Here is a 22,073-nt window from a genome sequence, read left to right as displayed (position 1 = left end):
GGCAAAGCACGATAGCTGATTGGAACCTCCATCCCCAAGAGTAGTATACCAGTAAATACCACTTGCTGGGGAGCAAAGCCACAGGATGTTGCTTTCATGCCTTGCTTCTGGCGGCATCTGGCTGGCTACTGTGGGAAATGAGATTCAGGATTCAATGGTTCCTGGTTTTAGGAACCTGCAAACTTATCTTTTAATAAATAAGAATAATAATTTATTACCAACCCTTTACCCTAAGGTGCCAGGGCAAATTATGACAATTTAAAAATACAATACAGTGGTACCTTGGGTTAAGAACTTAATTCGTTCCAGAGGTCTGTTCTTAACCTGAAACTGTTCTTAACCTGAAGCACCACTTTAGCTAATGGGGCCTCCTGCTGCCGCCGCGCCGCCGGAGCACGATTTTTGTTCTCATCCTGAAGCAAAGTTCTTAACCCGAGGTACTATTTCTTGGTTAGCGGAGTCTGTAACCTGAAGCGTATGAAACCTGAAGTGTATGTAACCTGAGGTACCACTGTATTAAGAGGAGTTAAAACAGATTGCAACCAAGAGAATAGGATGGACCCTACATATTTTCATATAGCTCAGTTGGTAGAGCATGAGACTCTTAATCTCAAGTTTGTGGGTTCAAGCCCCACACAGAATCATAGAATTGTTGGAAGGGACCCCAAGGGTGATCTCGACCACTCCCCTGCAATGCAGGAATGTCAGCTAAAGCATCCATGGCAGTTCACTTTATTACTCTATGAGTGAAAGATCAATTTTCCATCTGCTTTCCATCTGACCAGCTGGTAACAACCCCACATTCCCTCTTATGGCAAACTCGGTGCCCCTGTACTAACAAGAAAGGAGACAAACATGGAGCCAATGGGAAATGAAACTGTATCAGCATTTGCTTGTTGTCCGAACAGCCTAGTGCAGACTGAGCATGCTCAGTGGACATGAGGTGCCAGAGAATGCTGTGTCATTTGGGAAGGAAAGGCGTGAAATGGAAAGGATAAGAAAGCCTACTTGAGATACTGAAAACTTACAGTAGACAGCATGGTTGGCCAGAACCCTGAATAGGAGCACTCCTGTTAGGCGGTAAGGATATACACCCCCCTAATGTTTTTATGATAGTGTTGGGCACATGCTTTTCTCCCCCCCCCCATTTCTTCCCCCCATCTTTTCTTAATTATTTGCATTTGGGGTGTGGAGGTTAAGCAAAAGCACTCCCTTAGATGTGAATGCTCTTCAGGGTTTGGAATAAATTTTTCATATACTTTTTTTTTTTTTTTAAAGAAAAGCTTTGCTCCTAGGTCAATGTGGCATTCTTCATAGAGAATGGTCCAATGAGAACAACATTACATTACAATGTGGTGTCATTTCCAGGGGCATTCTTGGTTAAAACATGAGAAATAAAACATGGCACAAAGTTTTCCACTTTGAAATCTCCACTGCTCAGCGGCTGGCTATCATGTCAAGCAAGTGATCCATTTTCCATTCTCTCTACCTGAAGTACAAGCCATAAAGATAGCATGGAAAAGAGATAGTATTTCCTCTTGCTTTGAACCGCGTCAGTCCAAATGTTGAGCTGCGGCGTCCCTTTACATCTACTGAGTAGAGCATGATTTTCTGATAAGCCCAACATGATGTATTGCTGGTTACATTCGTCCCCCAGGCAGATGCTTCATTCCCAGTTACGTTGGAGCATGACAACACAGAGCTTATCTGCACTGAAATTAGCTTATCCATTTCTTGGGAAAATAAATACACAATGTGCTTTGTTTGCAATATCTTTCACTAAGCCTGGGGGAAAGTTTTTGGATGCTAAACTGTCTTGGAGATACATTTAAAGCCTTTCATTAGGCATCGTATGTGTCATCTGATGTGGTTCAGGTAGAGCCATGGCTGGATCAGCTACAAGGTCAAGTTCCCCTTGAGAGAACTCAATTGTGTAGGTGTAGCTAGTTTTCTTTTCCCGTGGTACTTTGGCATCCCCAGTTGCTAATTGCTGCAATGTTTTGTGCACCTTTCTTGGGTAATGATAGCACCTAATTTAACAGCAAGCACTTGCTAGCAAGACCTTCCATGAGAGATAATAAACTACAGATCATTAAAGTTTGAATTCATTAAGGAGCTTGCAATACAGATTGTAAAATAATTTTCCAGCTCCCCCCCCCCCACTTTTAAATTTCCCCAACACTCAAAAGAACAGACATAATTGCATGATCTTGACACTAATGGAGCCATCTTCTCCTGAGATGTAACTCTTCACTGACTCTTGTGGGGATCATGTTGGGAGGCTGAAAAGCTAAGAACCAACCACTGACAATGCAGTGGTGCGCCTGATGTGCTGGATTTCAGAAAAGGAGATACCATATAGATGAAGTGGTTCCTAGTTTTGCCTCCAGTTCTTCTAGAAACATGGTGCTAAGCTGTTACTGAATAAATGCAAGGAATGCAGACAAGATCTTCTCACATTCTCTGTTCCACTTCCTCTGCTAGAATGATAAATGTCTGGAAATGCCTCAGAGGAGTGCCAATATCTCGCCTTTTCCCTCTGGACTTGAGTTGCATGTGTGTGTGTGTTTACCACTATCTAGGAATGGGGGAGAAATTCACTATTCAGCTTCACTATTTCCTTCATTTTGTGCCGGTATTATATTTTGAGTATAAACAGTACTCCATTTTCGTACCCACCCACACACCACTTTTAATTGTTCTCCCCTCCGAGATGAGGAGGGGACGAAACAGGAATACCTGGCCTGGGCATTCCAGGATCTAATCAGAAACCGTTATGGATTCTGTAATCCCAGAACTGTCCCTGGACATTTGAAGGGTATGTAATGCGTCTCAGAAAAAAAGTGTGAGATAATGATAAAAACTGTAAATTCCGTTTTCTTCCCTAGCTTTGTACCTTCCTACATCTGGACAAACAGATGAAATAGTGGGCATAATGACCCTGATCCACTCCCAGTGTTGCAGGTGCACAGACATCTCCATCTGCAACTGTGTGGTTCTGTGTCCAGCCGGTTCAGTGGCTCCTGATGAACACTGCAATATGGAAAGGGATGCATGCCCAGATTTGCATCTCCATTGTCTGCACAGACACACACATCCACAATCTCCTTTGTTGGTTATCCAGGGACCTGGTTTTTCATAACTGTAAGCTGAAAATGCCTGCCTCTAACATCTAGTAATGGAGTTGTGTTTGTTGGAATAAAAGTAATTCCATTATTATCACATCGTTGGCTGGTTTTGACTGGGGATTGACTGAAAACCAAGTTAAGAACTCTGAGATTTGTCCCTGTCTATAAAATTGGTGTTTATTATTTTGGGGAGAAGCCTTCAATAGATTGACCTTGCGCTAAAATACAAGGTAGCTGTAGTTTCTCGAAAGTATTGATTTTAAGCTTCCCTGTACATCCTCAAACAGCAAATTGGAACACCATTGAGGCTAAGGAAAGCAGTTTTAAATTGATTTCAATAGGAGAGTTCAGGGATGATCAAACTGAACTCAGTGGCTTTTAAAGTACTTAACTTTGGCACGGCCATACCCTGTATTTCTCCCCAATTTTATTCCTTGTAGTCTAGCAGAAGTAAATGTTAATAGGCAGAGCTAATAGGAATTCTCTAGAATGTTGACCTTCAGAGTGAAAGAGAGAGATATTGTTGCCTCTGCCACATTTAGCATATTTAATCCATTGAAATTAAAGGTAATTTTTGGATGTACATTTAAAAAAGCACGCTTAAACTATTGCCCAATTAACTCATGCTCTGGTGAAACAAAAAATAGGGAGGGAGGGAGGTGTTTCTTTAATTCTGCATAGCTCTAGTCTTACAATCTTGCTAGATGGATAACTTCAATAACAACATGTTATTGACAGGTGGGAACTATACAAATGGGATCAATGGCTGTGGGGATATTAGGTTGAGGAGGATTAAATTTAGACCTCACTCTAAAGGGACCCCTGACAATTAAGTCCAGTTGTGAACGACTCTGGGGTTGTGGCGCTAATCTCGCTTTACAGGCCGAGGGAGCAGGTGTTTGTCCGCTCCACAGACAGTTTTTCCTGGTCATGTGACCAGCATGACTAAGCCACTTCTGGCGCAATGGAACACCAACACCAGAGCAGCACACGGAAATGCCATTTACCTTCCCGCCAGAGCGGTACCTATTAATCTACTTGCACTTTTTGGCGTGCTTTCGAACTGCTAGGTTGGCAGGAGCAATGGGAGTTCACCCCGTCACGGAGATTCGAACCGCCAACCTTTTGATCGGCAAGCCCAAGGCTCAGTGGTTTAGACCACAGAGCCACCCACGTCCCTAGTGGCATCATTTCACTTTTCCCTGCCCAGCAACGGCCCCCAACAGAGGTCTGCCCACCTTTCTTTGGTGTCTTCTGGCTCTTTATTTAATTTTTAAAGTAGCTGCTGTCTACCTTTAAAAATAGCGGCAGCATCAAATGCATAGGCACCTGTTTTTAACTCTTCTCTGCTACCTGTAGCAGCGGCACAGCAAAACATATCAATATACTGCAGGTGCCGTGTTGTTTTCCTGAACCGCCCCAGGTACCAAGTTGGGACTGGGGTGGGGTGGGGGCACTATACGAAAATGAGTGAACTAGTGGCGAATCTGCCAGCCACTCCTGGAAATTTGTGGAGGGATCTCTGAAGAATAGGCAAAAGAAAGGAATGTTTCATTAATGGGTTCTGCATAATGTAGCATCATTACACAACTTACCTGTATGTGACATTCGCGGGACATTCTGCAGCTTGGGGATTTGGTTTTTTTTAACTCTCTTTGTAAAGTTGTTTTTTTTTTTGTCATTGTCTTAATATTCTTGCTGCGTACAGTGCTATGAAAAATTCAAAAAACGAGGACTTGTTGTGATAGTTATTTTATTAAATACGCTATTTGCAAGTCGCCTCCTCAGTTTGCTGGGAGACACTGAGCATTTGACGTATGAAGCTTAGGCTTGAGGTTTCTAGTCATGCTGGCTACGTCAGTGAGATTCTTGACTAAAGAGAGTTTTTCCTTTAAGTCTCAATAATTATTTGCAATTTTTTTTAGTGAGTTAAGGTGGCACTAATGGGTCTGAGGAGCGAGGCGAAAAACTAAGCAGGCGCAGAGGAAAAGCAAACGTCAATTTGCATGTGCTTCTAAAATTAACTCTGCAATTATGCAGATTTGTTGTGTGCAGTCTTCCTTGTTGAAGGCTTGCAGGGCATGGAGTGGGTGAAAGAGAACCCAAACCTCCTTTAAAATGTGCTTCTTAATGTGGGAGAAGTTCACACTGAATAGTATGGAGACCTGCGATCAGAATGAACAGGGAAATGTATATGAAGATTCTATATGAATCGTCAAACTATTCGTCCTTCTTCTTCTTTTACTTTTAAAAGTACTTTTACCTTGCACCAAAGAAATCTACCAAATAAAATAAAATGATAGCCATGTTCAAATATATAAAAGGATGTCACATAGAGGAGGGAGAAAGGTTGTTTTCTGCTGCTCCAGAGAAGCGGACACGGAGCAATGGATCCAAACTACAAGAAAGAAGATTCCACCTAAACATTAGGAAGAACTTCCTGACAGTAAGAGCTGTTCGACAGTGGAATTTGCTGCCAAGGAGTGTGGTGGAGTCTCCTTCTTTGGAGGTCTTTAAGCAGAGGCTTGACAACCATATGTCAGGAGTGCTCTGATGGTGTTTCCTGCTTGGCAGGGGGTTGGACTCGATGGCCCTTGTGGTCTCTTCCAACTCTATGATTCTATGATTCTATGAAAAGAAGTTTAATATTTAAAACACTGGTCTAAAACTGGAAATAATTGCAGTATAGAATGTATTGGATCCAAACTTAAGGACTAACTTGCATCCGATTAACTTCTGCAGGTCTACTCTGAGACTGTCATTAATCCCAGATACCTGTAGACCTGCTGACTTTACAAGGCACAACATAGAGTTTTCCATTCAGCAATTAGTTCTTCTGTGCTGTAGAAAACTGGTGTTGTGTTGGCATAGAGTGATGTTGAGTTGCACCATCATCCTGCAGATACACTGTGGATGTCTGGAGCACTCAGTAAAGGGCTCTTGAAAATGTACGGGGCCCTTATCAAATGGACTGGGGAGAATATGGTCCTATATCCAGCAAGGCTGAAAAAGGCTTTGCTCATCCCAGTCCTGAGAGCTAGTGTGATGCTCAAGCCAAAAAAAAAAGGTTCCCTACCTGTGGATTATAGCATGTTTCGGTATGCACACTCAGGTCTCATAGGAATACAGGTTTGTTGTGCAACAGTAGTGTTCCATATGAATTAAGGAAGTGACCTCAAACATACCTTCCAGTTCTCTGTAAATGCACAGTGCAGGGAAATGGTAGATACAGGGGAGCTGGTTCGCTATTACCGATCTGGGCTTTCGTTGAGGAGCCCCTAAGGAACTCAGAGTTAATCAGAAAATAGTTTGAAAACCACCAACCTAGAACCCTCTGCCTTGCGGAATTCAGTGTGCATAACTATATACATACATGTAAAGGGTAAAGGGACCTCTGACCATTAGGTCCAGTCACGGACGACTCTGGGGTTGCGGCTCTCATCTCGCTTTATTGGCTGACGGAGCTGGTGTACAGCTTCTGGGTCATGTGGCCAGCATGACTAAGCCGCTTTTGGCAAATCAGAGCAGCTCACGGAAACGCCATTTACCTTCCCGCCAGAGTAGTACCTATTTATCTACCTGCACTTTGACGTGCTTTCGAACTGCTAGGTTGGCAGGAGCAGGGACCAAGCAATGAGAGCTCACCCCGTCGCGGGGATTCGAACCGCCGACCTTCTGTTGTTGTTTTTTTAAAATAATTTTTATTAACTGGCCAATCACATCAAATTAAAACACATCACATAAATTCCGAATTACAAAGCCAAATTTTAAATTTTGTTGGGGGGACCCATACTTCAAGATTCTGATCGGCAAGTCCTAGGCTCTGTGGTTTAACCCACAGTGCCACCCGCGTCCCATATACATACATACATACATACATACATACATATATATATATTCGGCTTTCCTGAAAAAATTTACCTCTGTCTTGTCTCAGCGAACCCTTCCAAATTTGCCTTGAATTTTACATTACTCAAATTTTGATGGCTCCTCTCTTTAATCTCGTGGAGCCATATTTCCTCAGATGGTTGATGGAACTTCTGGCTTAGATGCCTGCAGGTACATTTTAAGATATAAAAAGAAAAAGACACAGGTACGTTTTTATGTCGAAGCAACATTCTTCATAATCTTGTACCTTTCTTTGAATGTTTATTTCCGCCTGCTAGGGTTGCAGGTGGTCGACTTGACATGAGGGTGCTTAAATCACTTGAGCTGTGTACAGTTATGCCAAACATTACTCTCCTCCAGAAAAGCTGAGCCCTGCGTTTCTGCTGATAATTCCATCACTAGTATGTGGAAATCTTCCTTCCAGTATCCTAGCAACTTCTCTTTTTCTTTCTCCTTTCTTTTTTCTCCTTTCTAATGTGTAAATCATTCCCCAAAAGCTACAAAATAGCCTATTTCAGGGTGGCTCGCCTGAAATGAGAAATTATTTGTCATTTTGCGCAATAACATTACAGCAAAAGAGTACATTTGCATATGGAACAACTAATCATGTTTTTAATGCCTCAGCAATGTGGTTATATAACCAGATTCGTCCGTCCCCCGTCCCCCCCCCGCTCTGGAGCTTCCTTTCTTGGTGTTAGCGATCCAAGAGTTGGTGGTAACATTTTTCCTCTCCACAGAAATAAGCTCACAGAATTAGTTCTGTGTAACATCGTTCAAAATGCAAGTTTTCCATTCACACATAATTCTTCTTCAGATAAAACTAGAGTATTGCTCTCTCCCCCCTATATAAAAAAAAAAACCTGGCATAAATGCTTACATAATATAGTTCATAGTGGTTTTTTTAAGTGTCTAACTTTCAGGAATCATTTGCCATGTGACTGCCGAGGGAATGGTGTGTGTTGCAAGGGATTCTGGGGCACGTTATACCAAACCAACAACAACAAACCACCCTGGAATCAACTGAACTCTAGAATGCTACAGACTGAATGCTGCTTCACTCCTGGATAGCTCAGTCAGTAGAGCATGGGACTCTTACTCTCAGGGTTGTGGGTTTGAGCCCCACGTTGGGCAAAAGATTCCTGCATCGCAGGGGCTTGGACTAGATGACCCTTGAGATTCCAACTCTATAATCCTATGATTCTCGTGAACTGAGAGCAGGCACACTCCCCAGTAGCTTTGCAGTACAGGCTGGTTGTGATGAGCGCGCTATTTTTCAAAAATACTGTCTCTGCTCTTCTTATTGATGGCGGGAAGCTTAAACTGGGGTCGCAAATACTCCTCTGCGTCTCATTTTGAGCCGTTCTGAGATCCTTTCAAACTAATTTTAGACTCTGGAGTTAAGAAGGCCCCTATTTAGAAGGCAGTGTGTTTTACTTGACGGACTTCAAAATGTGGCAAGCCAGCCCTAGATACAGGGAGAGAGATTTGATTCCGTCCACATTTAAAGGTAAACTTGCCAAGTTCCGATTTCCCAAAACAGTACGAGAACCGAAACACAGCCATCTTTCAGAATTCTCGCTTCTGCATGCAAAGCACATAGACTCATGTTATCGTAGAGTTGGAAGGGACGCTGAGGATCATCTAGTCCAGGCACCCCCAACCTTCATCCCTCCAGATGTTTTGGACTACAACTCCCATGATCCCTAGCCAACAGGACCAGTGGTCAGGGATGATGGGAGTTGTAGTCCCAAAATATCTGGAGGGATGAAGTTTGGGGATGCCTGATCTAGTCCAACCCCTTGCAAGGCAGGAATATGCAGCTGCCCCATGTTCTACCCCTGAATCATGGTCCTTCCCAAAGGGCCCTGAAGTTGTAACTGTTCCAGGGGTGCACTGTTTGCAACTGTCTTTTGATTTGCTTTCTATTTTGAAAGAGCTTTGCAGAGTCCTCTCTCCAGCAGTGTTAGTATTGGAAGGAGGAGTTCCCTATTCATCTTTGGCATTTCATGAGTAAGAACCAGGGTGGGTGGGGAGAGAACATGGGGGGAAAACAAATAACAGTCCTGTCTGCATTCGGAAGCAAAGGCATTTATTTACTCAAGGCCAGAGATGCTATTAAATCATAGCACTGTGTGGGAGAAGGTGCTGAAATGTACAATCCCTATGGAAGCAGAAGATGATGTCTTGGCTTTAGGGCCAAGAGAGAGCACACCTACTTCATCCTTTCGCAGTTATACAGTGTGCGCATAGTCCTGTAACTGATGCGGCTAGAGGGAGATGACCTTCACCTATTGATCCAGCATTGCGGGAGTGGAATTCCCATGGGTTCACACCGCAGTGCTCTGGTGATGTTTCAAAGCATCTTCACACTTTGCCGAAATGCACAAATCAGAGTTCAGCCCCCATTAATGCCTACTTTTCGCGGCTTGTGGCACCTTCCTACGAAGCACTTTCGTGACAGGGAGCGAGCCAGCAGTAAATCACGTCGTTCAAGTTGGAGCTAATTCTTTATTAGCAAGAACACGCTCTGCACAGACCCAGTAGGTCTTGCCCCATGGGTCAGTTGTCGAGGCTGAAAGTCCCTGCCTCTCCACAGCCGTCTTAAGTTCTCTCATCTTTTCCCAAGCAGTCAGAGACTGCGCCTGCATGAAGCCAACCTCTCCCCTGCCCCTTTTATGCCTCTTCTGGTTCTGGGAGAGGGGACGGGAGCTTGTCACAGCAAGAAGGGGAGACACCCGTGGCTCTTCACCAGCCTGGCTCATCTCTGCCTCTTGGCCTCTTCCCACTCTCCTGCTTCTGTTTCTGTTTCTGCCTCAGATTCTGGCCACAGCCTCTCCCAGCTCACTAAGCCCTGATACCTCTTCAGCTTCCAACACCTCCTCCTCTTCCTAGTCTCTCTCTCCTCCCTCTGACCACGTATCGGCATCCCACCACCAATCCCCGGGCTCTGAGCCTTCTTCCCTCAGGTGTTGCCCAGCTGGTTCCTCCAACCTGTCCGTGACGTTTTGATTCAAAGGAGGCTAGTTAGAAATGATGAGATAAGAATACTTTTTTAAACTATGGGGCAGATCCTGCTCTCCACACACACCTTCTGCCCAGTGCGACAAGCGGTCAGGGCTGCCCACCTGACAATTACCTGGCATCACAATGACACCAGGTGGCCGCACAATGTGAAATCAAACTACAGTGGTACCTCGGGGTAAAGAACCTAATTCGTTCTGGAGGTCTGTTCTTAACCTGAAACTGTTCTTAACGTGAGATACCACTTTAGCTAATGGGGCCTCCCGCTGCCGCTGCATGATTTCTGTTCTCATCCTGAAGCAAAGTTCTCAACCCGAGGTCCGAGTCCTCTGACGTGATTAACGACCTGAGCCTCTGATAAGACTGCAGGCACATTCCCTCATTACGCAGAGTATCCAGCACAGGGAAGGACAAGAAGTTTATGAGCTACATTGCTAAAGAGTTTTATTTCTAGTTACACAGACAGAAAAGAAAATACATCCTCTCTCTGTGAAAGCAGAGAGCAACTGAAAAACAAAGGAACAGGAAACCAGTAACATCACATCCGTCTCCTGTCTTCCGTGAGACTTCCAACAGTCTGGAATCCCTGGAATGTAAACAGAGTCTTGTGACTCCAAGAGCACTGCACAATGGCAACACACAGAAACCAACACTATTTCTGGGTTAGCGGAGTCTGTAACCTGAAGCGTCTGTAACCTGAAGCGTCTGTAACCTGAGGTACCACTGTACATGGAGGAGGGGAAGTAAGTGTGGCACTTTTCTAGTGCAGTAAATCAGCTGACATTAGGTGTAGGGCAGGTAGGCATGGCTCAACCAAAAGGTTCAATCCTCAGCATCTCCAGGTACTTCAGGGAGTGACTCCTGTCTGAAATCCTGGAGAGCTTCTGCCAATCAGTGTAGCTGAGTGCTCAGCTAGATTGGCTAATTGTCTGACTTGGTATAAGGCGGCTTCCTACATTTCTAGGAGCTGGAGGTGCCACTCCTTTCTGGCTCTTGGCCAGGTTGATCCACACTTGTACATGCTTCCCCCTCCTCTCAAGTAGCCTTACATATAGGTATCTAGGAACTTCTCTGGTGCCTCAAAGCTTATAGCTTGCTTGTGATCTTCTCTGGTGTTGCGGCCCTAAAGGTGACAACAGCATGTTGGGTGTGTGGGTGTGTGGGTGTGTGTCAAGCTGATAAGAGCCTAGGCAACTGTTGTTGAGGCTTCCATTCCTGGGGCAGGAATGTATGGATACAACAACTCCTCAGGGTTGCAGGTGGTGCAGATAACTTCTGGGCGGAAGGGAGTGCAGCCAGGTTCCAGGTCTGAGTAGCAATAAATCCTGATATTAATACCCTGTCAAGTGTATTAGATGTTCCAAACCAGGGTCCCCAGTGCACCAAAGGAAAGTTTGTCCGTTCTCATCTTTCTTGAGGTGCAGTTTGTTTTCACAGAAGGGTTTTAGGATCCTCTGCCTTCCAAGCTATCATCTCTCATGCTAGAAGGAATATGCCTTTCTAATACAGCGCCATAAATAAATTCGCCGCTTTAAGAACGCAGGTTGGCACAAGTTCTGAGAATTAGCTGGGAGTTCAGCGGGGGCTTGGGAGAGCGGAGGGTGCCACTCGGCCTTGGGTTTGAAGCTGACAAGATGAAAAACATCCATCTGTTTCAGAATGATGTAGTAACCTGAGGGTTGAATGCTTTCCCTGCTATAAATAAAGACGCGGGCAGAATATTGAAATGCCTCAGCTTCTCTTCCTGAGAGATTGGGGGTAGGGAGGAGAGAGATGATCTCAACCGCTGGGAGCACAGCTAGAGATATCGCAGTTCTCAAGCCTTTCCTCTTAATCAAAAAAGGAGTAAAGTTACATGCTTCAATAAGTTCTAAGAGTGCAGTCCTACTCTCCCGCATGTTGATGGCTGAGGAGAGGGCGATAGGATTGTGCAGAGTGGCCTCTCAGTTAGCATTTGTTGGCAGATGGGAGAGTGCAGGGCGGGGGTTGGGGGGTACTCCACTGTTAAGAAGGCCCCCAAACAGGACCGGAGGACAGTAGCTTTGGCTTGGCAGGATCCAAACCCCAGTAGATCCCCACGGGGCCCAGTACTCAGGCTCAGCAACCTGGAACTGATTTTGTGGATGATTATACAAGAGAGAGAGAGAGAGAGAGAGAGCGCAGCCAGGCTGGGCTTTGGACAGCATCTCCCCAGAATGTGTGCCTAATGCCATCACTATCCACCTTTGGGTGCCAGGTGAAGATGTCCATATTCACCCAGCCATTTTGTTCTTGATTGGTGTTGATATTTTAGTAGGGTAGGATAGGGTGCTCTTTCAGGACGGGCACTTTCAGCTAATGTTTTCTTTAAACCTTTGGATATATTTAAATTTGTTATTGTATGTTTTTTTAAAAAACAAAACCATACGTCGCTTTGAGACCCATTTTTCTTAGTGACAAATATAAATAATAATTCAAACACAATATTATAGGAAATCCTTTAATCCTAGACAGATGTGTCTGCATGGTCTAACAATGTTGTCACGAACACTGGAGTTATTTGCTCTCCGTGACTTGATACCTTTCTAGTATCAGCCATTGTTTTTATCTGCTGTGGGGAATATATTGCCAGATGAACTGCTCATTAACCACTTGCAACTAGAAACCAAGATTATATTAAGAAGAGATTCAGGTGGCGCTCTCTTTCAACTTACCGTATTTTTCGCTCTATAAGACCACATGACGCACCTAGTTTTTGGAGGAGGAAAACAAGAAAAAAAATATTCTGAATCTCAAAAGCCAGAACAGCAAGAGGAATCGCTGCGCAGTGAAAGCATTAATCCCTCTTGCTGTTCTGGCTTCTGGGATAGCTGCACAGCCTGTATTCGCTCCATAAGACGCACACACATTTCCCCTTACTTTTTAGGAGGGAAAAAGTGAGTCTTATAGAGCAAAAAATACGGTACTTTAAAACCCTTCCCATGTCTGCCATTTCCATAGCACAACTGGAGTTCTGAGGTTGTTTTGTTCTGCTCTGCTCACACAGAGCTAAGCAAGAGAACAAATCTTCTCCGCCAAAAGGGGCAGTGTTTAAAGGCTCTAGAGCAGGGGATGCCAATACGAGGCCCTCTGGAAGTTGTTGGACTGCAACACCCATCGTCCATGCAGGCTATGGTAGTTCTGAATGGTTCACACCACCTGGAGGGTTTTATATTGGCTAACTATTCTCTAGAGATCAGGGGGCACACTGAAGTCTTCAGAAAAATAATAACGAAGCTGGAGTCCTCAAAGCTTGTTTAACTAGCTCAGATAAGCTTCTATACCCAGTCAGCCAGTAAGCTTGTTATTACTGACTTAGCTAGCTCTCCCCAGCATATGTTTTTATGACCTCTTTAGAAGCTTTAGAGCAAAAAGAAAAAAATTACTTCCTTGCCTTGATATTCAATGCAAATTGCAGTACCGATAAGATTTTAATCCAATTTCATGTAGTGCAATGAATTGCAAAACATTTTTTTTTTTTGAGAGAGAGAGAGAGAGAGAGGTATTCTTCCTCAGAGTTTTCCAGCAACACTTCTCAGATTTTGAATAAAAGTGAGTGGAGTTCACTCATCATAAGTCATAAATGTATCCTCTGTTAAGAATGATATTTGCACACTTTTAGTTGAATTGTGAAAAGAAGTATCAGCTGAGCGTACGAGCTGTGTTCTGCTGAGCTCAATGGCAAAGCTCCCACTGGCTTTAATGGAGCTGAATCACACTCTATCGCTGGACCTTTTAATCAGCAAATTAACACCTTTGTATCTGTTTGCCAATTGTTAATATATTCGTTCTTACGATGTATAACCAATTAAGATGCTTCCCATTGCTGGCCATGTATTGTAGCATACCTTTATCTGAAGCCTTTTAAAATGCAGGCCTTGTTCTTATGGGAACTAACTCCAATTAAAATGCCCCAACATTTATCCAATAAAAATAGGGGCATCCTATTCCTTTATTTATTTATTTATTATTACCCTGCCTATCTGACTGGGTTGCCGCAGCCACTGGGCAGATTCCAACATATATAAAAACATAATAAAACATTAAACATTGAAAACTTCCCTATAGAGGGCTGCCTTTAGATGGCTTCTAAAGGTTGTATAGTTACTTATCTCTTGGCTCAGAGGTCGCATAACTCCATAACCTTCCAACATATCTCTGAAGAAAATAGGGATGTCTGACCATACCCTCCAACTTTTCTTTAATGAAAACAGGGATGTCCTAAGGAAAAACAGGATATTCTGGGATCATATCATATTTACGGGACCGCCTCCCCTGGTATGCCCCACAGAGGACCTTAAGGTCCATGAATAATCATAGTTTAGAGGTCCAGGGCCCTAAGGAAGTCAGATTATCCTCCACCAGGGCCAGGGCCTTCTCAGTGATGGCTCCAACCTTGTGGAATGCTCTGTCCCATGAGACCAGGGCCCTGCAGGATTTAACTTCCTTCCGCAGGGCCTGTAAGACAGAGCTATTCTGCCTGACTTTCAATTTGAACTTAGCCTGATCTTTTATTCCCCTTCCTTCCCTCCCCCTCCCCTTTTTTATGAAGATTACCCACTCTGGGATCCCACAGCTAATTCTCCCCTGGTCTCTTCGCTGACCCAAATAGGACTAATTTAGCCAGCAAGCCCTGGTGATCACGTAATGTTTATTGGATGAATTTTCTCCCTAAATTGATTTTTGAATTCTGAATTTATTGTTATTCATGTTTTGTACTGTTTTTAAGCTGTTTTTTTTGTTGTTGCATCAATTAAGTGTTTTAAATTTGTTGTTAGCTGCCCTGAGCCTGGTTTTCTGAACCGGGAAGGGCAAGGTATAAATAAAAAATTATTATTATTATTTATTATATCAGAAATTGGGACAGCTTCTGCAAATCCAGGACTGTCCCTGGAAAATAGGGACACTTGGAGGGTCTGCAAATGCTGGACACATTGGTTATAGCCTCCATGCAAGCCTATTAGGATGATCAGGCACACTGTATAACTTTGGTGCAAGCTTTGTGCAAACACATCTGCTTGGATGCTCCGTGCACAGCTGGTGTGGAAGCTCCCTCAGAAGCGTCCTGCGCTGCTCATGGAAAGCGGGCCTGTTATTGCCTTGGCAAACCTCAATTTGTTCCTCCTAAAAATAAACGCGTATCTTGTTGAAACCAACCCAGAATGAGAAGGAAATGACTTCTAGGAGGAGAAATCGCCAGGCAGTGTTCCAAATAAAGCAAAGCCCAGATAAGAGCCCAGGCAGGCAATAAACGTTAATAATGATCATGGCAGTGCAGCACACTGGAGAGAGAGGCATCTGGGTCCTTTAAGCTACCAATTGTGCCCAATTAGTGGCATTAAAGGGTGGCTGCAGAGCAATAACAAACAAGGAAGTTAGAGACATGCCACACCATCATCTGTCAGTGTATCCGCTGCCAAATCGGCGTTTTCATTCATCTTGCTGTTCCCACCCCCCCCATCCCCCCAGAGAGCATGCTGTGTTAACTTCAGTCTAATCTCTATATTTATTTTGTGCTTCTGGAGTACAGATGAACAAGGTAGCTGATCAAAGGCCTGGGAAATCAGGTCAAGATAGTTTTGGGCGAAGCCCAAGTATATTAACTTTGTGCGTCTTCCCTTTGTGTCTTTTGGGAGGGGGGAGGGTTATTTGTGGGGCAAATTACATTTTTTAATATATGCGATTGCATGTAAGGAAACCCCAAAGGTGGTTAAAAAAAAAAAGAATTTGGTGGCTAGAAATTAAAGCAAGAAAATAGTTTCTGGTGATGGTGCTTAGTTTCTGGTGATGGAGCAAAGAGACAATGGGGAGGCTCCCCATTTCCTTTGACCTTGTAGAGAAACATTTGAGGTCATTTGGGAGAGACAAATGGTTTCAGGGCTTTTTCTGTGGGTCTCAGACATGTGGTCTATACATTTATGTATGTGCTTGCTTGGTACATTTATGAACATTTACTTTATATATATATATAAGACCTTAAAATTCATATAACAAGATAATACGAATTTCCCGACAGGGGCTCATATTTCTTTCCTCTGTCATCTGGAACGAAACCAGCTTAGGTGTGAATTGCAACCAACCCTGGTGTGAGCTTCCTATTTTCACTTGATACAGGGCTCACTGAAGCCAGTGGGAGTCTTTCAGTTTATTAAAGTTGTTAGATTGTGCCTGGAGTGAGGATGGATCTTAGAATGGTTCCTCAGGCCCAATTTTTCTGTACCCTCTTAGGAAACCAGTTGGAAAAGGCTGGATTGTTTGTACACAGTCGGACAGAGCCTAAAGTACCCTTCGGCTCCCGGAAAGGCCGTTTTGTGTGACGTAGTAGTGCTGTGCGTGAGAAAAATGAAACTAAATCCAAAGATGTTACGAGAACTTCTGTAGAATAAACCTATAATAGGACAGCAGGGGACCCTTCTGCCAACGCATGTGCAAGCCTTAATACTTTTCCAAACCGCACCTGTCTTTGTTTGGCTCACAGTGTTTCCTCGATTTCAACCCAGTTACTTTTGTGGAGTGGCTATATAACCACAGAAGTATCCAAGCAAGCATTTACTTATTTAATTAATTTAAACTATTCATGCTTTGCATAAGGCATTGTCATTAGCAACTCCCCTCTTGTGGTTCTTCATGGACCACACACTTGCTAAGATCATCTTCAAACCAGGACTCGCTTCCAGTTGGCTCCTCATGCCCCTGCCTCACTCCCAATGCTGATCTTTGCTCCAAGCTTCTTCCCCATACTGGTTTTCACTTGGGGAATATTGGAAATGGGGGGAGGGGGAGGTGAAAAATCAGCTTTGGAATTTGGCTGGGTTTCCCCAGCCACTCTGAGCAGCTCCCAACAAATTATTAATAATAATTTTTAAAAAGCGATGAAACATCAACCATTAAAAACTTCCCCAAGCAAGGCTGCCTTCAGATGTCTTCTAAAAGTCAGATAGTTTTTTATTTCCTTGACAGGGGACACAAGTAGCGGTGTGGTCTAAACCACCGAGCCTGCCTATCAGAAGGTCGACGGTTCGAATCCCAGCAACAGGGTGAGCTCCCGTTGCTCTGTCCCAGCTCCTGCCAACCTATCAGTTCAAAAGCATGCCAGTGCAAGTAGATAAATAGGTATCACTGTGGCGGGAAGGTAAACAGCATTTCCGTGTGCTCTGGTTTCCGTCACGGTGTTCCGTTGCGCCAGTAGCGGTTTAGTCATGCTGGCCACATGACCCAGAAAGCTGTCTGTGGACAAATGCCAGCTCCCTCGGTCTGAAAGCAAGATGAGTGCCACAACCCCATTGTCACCTTTGACTGGACTTAACCGTCCAGGGGTCCCTTTACCTTAACTTATTTCCTTGACATCTGATGGGAGGGCGTTCCACAGGGCAGGCACCACTACCAAGAAGTCCCTCCGCCTGGTTCCCTGTAGCTTCACTTCTCGCAGTGAGGGAACCAGCAGAAGACCCTCGGAGCTGGACCTCAGTGTCCAAGCTGAACAATGGGGGGTGGAGACGCTCCTTCAGGTATACTGGGCTGAGGCCGTTTAGGGCTTTAAAGGTCAGCGCCAATACTTTGAATTGTGCTCGGAAATGTACTGGCAGCCAATGTAGGTCTTTCAGGGCCAGTGTTATATGATCGAGGCAGCCACTCCCAGGCACCAGTCTAGCTGCCCATGGGGGGTGGGGGAGGAGTGGGTATCAGCATCAGAAATAAAGGGGGAAAGTGAAGGTACGCAGCCCTGTTTAGGCAAGCATTTAATGTTTAATAGGTTATTGTATTTAAATATTCTGTTGGAAGCCGCCCAGAGTGGCTGGGGAAACCCAGCCAGATGGGTGGGGTATAAATAAATTATTATTATTATTATTATTATTATTATTATTATTTATTACTAACTCCCTTGAGTAGAAGAGAGGGGCGTGGGTTGGTTCACAGCAGCCGCGTTTCTCTCAGGGAGGAGGGAGATGCAGCAAAGAGAGAGAGGGACTGGTTTGAGTGCTTTCCCCATCAGCCACCTCTCTCACTGCTGCATCTCCCACTTCCCAGAGGGGAGTGGGAGGCAGCAATGAGCAGTGGGTGGCTGTGGGCACAGATCTGCCGCCCCTCCCAACTCCCCGGAGCTTGCTCCTCTCACCTTGCTTCAAGGGTGGGCAGGCCCTACTTCTGGGCTTTTTGTTCTACGCACATCACTGTGTGCCTACTGGCTGGCCGAACCCATGAAAGACTTATGAATGGAGTTTTTACTAGTTAATTTGTCATTCATCAACAAAGCATATAAGGAGGACCATAGACATAGCTAGGTGTCAGAGCTGCCTCCAGGTCCCAGCTCACAGAGGACCAACGCTAGGCTGTAGTTATGTACAAAAGTCTTTATTGAGGTTCAGTTTCCATTTTAAAGCCGCAGCGCGCAGCTCTACGTCTCGACCTTAGACCGGCGAAGTCCCGTCTGAGTCTCCGCCCCTTCCACACCAGTTTAACACTCTCGCTTTGCTCCACCTCTTCCTAAGTTCCTTTCTCCTCTGGGCCCTCCTGCCCGCTAGGGTTTCATCCTTTCTGGACTCCTCTGACGCTGACCCTGATGATTCTTCCCCCTCCTTCCGGCGGGCTTTAGGACCTGGTTCCCTATCCGGGCTACCTTCTGTGCCGCTCACCTGTACCTTTGAACTTGGCGCGCGCGCCCAGCCTGCAACTTTCCTCTTGACCGTTAACTCGCTCTCCGATGGAGGCGTGGTCAACCCTGACTCATCTTCTCTCACTGGTGGTGCATATGTGGGCTCTGATACCTGGGACTCCTCCCCCCCACTACGCTCTGGTGGGGAAGCTGGTCCTGATTTGCAACTGGTGCTCTGGGAGTCCCCGCTGGCCCCTTGCTTCTGGGGTGTCCCCCTTGGGTCCCCCCTTGCCCTGCCCATCGGCGCCCCCTTCTGTGAATCTTCCGATTCGCTGGAGAGGCTCATGGAATCTATCGGGCTGCTGTCATCTTCTCCTACGCTGCCCTCGGATGGCTCCCCCTCGCTCTCCATCTCCTCTCCTCCCTGCGCTCCCGCTGAGTCCCTGACACTAGGTATTTCTCTCAAGTTTGTTTTCAAGATGCTAAACAGAGCACCGCTGAAGCTGGGGTGCTTCCCCCAGTTCAAATGCTAGTTGGAATATGAATAGACACTTCCATTCTCCAGCATTTTCCTTCCTGGTTTTCACTGTTATCTTGGGAACCATGCATGACTTGCCTATTTACCACACTTCTAACACTTGGTTCAGGCCACAATGGTTTATTTAATTATTTGAAATATTTTAGCTTGCTTTTCTGGGTTCATATCCCTCCAAAGTAGCTTACAATCAGAACGAAAAGGAAAGGAAGCAATAATGCAAAACTTTACGCATAAACCTACTGTGCTGCAATACTCCACACAGTTTGAGAAATCAGAATTGCAGAAATTATCATATCTGTTTTATTTCCCTCTTCCTTTTATATTTTTGTATAGGCAGGATCTCCCCTCCCCCACTTTACAGAGAGTGGCTTGTTTGCATCAGGAGACTCCCCCCTCCCCAGCAGGGGTCTGAAACACAAGTTTTCATGAGCTTTGAATTTTCAGCAATTAACTGGATGGTATCTGGCATGAAAACAAATTGATTAGCAAGCTAGCTGTTAGGGAATCCATTCGTAATGGTGGAATTTAAGTTATTGCAACCCCGGCTGCTTTAATTTAGTATGCAGGTGCTTTAATGAAATATTTGTGACTTTAAAAAATAGTACAGGTGAAGATTTTAGAAAGGAATGTTCATAAGATGGTGTGTTTTCTCCCGAAGTGGGTGCAACATTCTTCACTTGAACACAGACGTCTGGTTATTGTTGGCCCACCCATGAGGCAAGGTGAGGCGACTGCCTCAGGGGGCAGGATCCACAGGACAGCAGATCCAGCCTCCAAGGAATGCATGGGCTGTGCTCCTGCTGCTGCTGTGGTGGCAGAAATGGCTTGGGCATACTTCTCAGCAGCCCCACCATTGCTGCCTCTACAGTGCCCTCTTGGTGATTAGGAGGTGCTACTGGTTAGGACTGGGTTTTCAGTTATCTGGTTTTCAGCATCGCAATACATCACAATATGCTGATATATCACAAGGTCTGAAATAAGGATATAGCCATGTAGAGGCATTGGCTGGCTTCACAGTTTTCCCCACAGTGTGATTTTTGCATGGCACGCACACACACATCCTGAGTCGTGATATATTGCCAGGCCAAAAATTCTAAAACTGATATCATGATATGGACTTCAAGCGGGTTTGGGACGATATATCGCCCAGCCGTAACACACATCATGATTTGCAATAAATGGCCAGGTCAAAAATTATGAAACCGATATCATGATATGGATTTCAAGCCAGTTTTGGACAATATATTGATATATCGTCCTGCCCTACTGCTGGTCTCCTTCCACACCTTGGGAGGAAATGGTGGGGGCTACCCTCTGGGGTCTCCTGGACTCTGTACCCATCCAGTGTGATTCAGAGCAGACCTTTGATTCCACCTGAGGGGGGGGATCATCATCATAATTTTATTATTTATACCTGATCCATCTGGGTGGCTTAAAGGTAAAGGTAAAGGTACCCCTGCCCGTACGGGTCAGTTGTATCCGACTCTGGGGTTGCGTGCTCATCTCACTCTAGAAGCCGTGAGCCGGCGCCGTCCGAAGACACTTCCGGGTCACGTGGCCAGCGTGACAAAGCTGCAGCTGGCGAGCCAGCACCAGCGCAGCACACAGAAACAGTGTTTACCTTCCCGCTATAAAGCGGTCCCTATTTATCTACTTGTACTTAGGGGTGCTTTCAAACTGCTAGGTGGGCAGGAGCTGGAACCGAACGACGGGAGCTCACCCCGCCGCGGGGATTTGAACCGCCGACCATACGATCGGCAAGTCCTAGGCACTGAGGTTTTACCCACAGCGCCACCTGCGTCCCATCATCTAGGTGGCTTATAACACATACAAAAATGTAAAACATTAGACATAAAAAAATTCCCAATACAAAGTTGCCTTCAGATGTCTTTTAAAAGTAAGATAGTTGTTTATTTGCTTGACATCTGATGGGAGGGCGTTCCACAGGGCGGGCACCACTACCAATAAGTCCCTCTGCCTGGTTCCCTTCAACCTCACTTCTCACAGTGAGGGAACCACCAGAAGGCCCTCGGAGATGGACCTCAGTGTCCAGGCTAAACGATGGTGGTGGAGACGCTCCTTCAGGTAGGAGCTGGTGGTCCTTGATGGAAGGCAAGCTGTTTCTACCTCCACAGTAGAAGGCAGTGTGCCCCTGAATGCCAGTTACTGGATGTTGCAGTAAAGGAGAGGTCTGTTTCACTCAGCTTCTGCTTGCAAGATTCCCATAGGCGTCTGTTTGTCCACTGTGAGAACAGGATGCTGGACTAGAGGGGCCATTGGCCTGATCCAGCTCATCTCTGGTTTTTATTCTTAACTGTCTGCTGTTTATGCCTTATTTTTTTTCCATATTTTAACATTTTGATTCCCCCCTGCTCTTTTATGTGTATACATTTTAACCATTATTTTTATTGTATTTTTGCTATCCTGTTAACCACTTTGAATACCATTGACAGCAAGATAAAGCATAAATTGAAGCCTAGTCCATCCTGGTATTACTTTAGAATCTAGTAAAAGTTTGGAAATCTTACGAATCAAGCTGGAAAATAAATCCTATAGTAGATCAACTGCTTTCTTGAAAGTACTAACAATTCTTTTCATGAACAAAGCTATGACTAGTAGTAGTAAAGAAAAAAGGGTGTAATGATCTATGTTTTAATCTTTTCCCATTGCATTTTCCTTTCAATAAGTGGACATAATCTTTATTTTGACAAAAGACACACCAAGAAGGAGAGAGAGAGAGGAAAAAAAGAACAACACACAGGAAATGTTAATAGACTGCAAAGGACATAACACAGATTTCTGATTTAATAAAATAATTCTGTTAGACCCGGAGAGGAAATCCTTCATATATTTATTTATTTTTGAAGCATTGAGTAAGCGATGAATA

At 44.8% G+C, this 22,073-nt stretch overlaps 1 protein-coding gene across 2 annotated transcripts in view; it reads left to right on the top strand.

The window, feature by feature from the left end:
• The window catches only part of GUCY1A2 (guanylate cyclase 1 soluble subunit alpha 2), a 176,553-nt gene that overhangs the window by 120,953 nt on the left and 33,527 nt on the right, over nucleotides 1-22,073 (top strand). The window lies entirely within an intron of this gene.

This window comes from Podarcis cretensis (assembly GCF_951804945.1).
Source record: "Podarcis cretensis genome assembly, chromosome: 4".
Taxonomy (NCBI): domain Eukaryota; kingdom Metazoa; phylum Chordata; class Lepidosauria; order Squamata; family Lacertidae; genus Podarcis; species Podarcis cretensis.
This window is presented reverse-complemented; position numbering and strand designations above follow the sequence as displayed.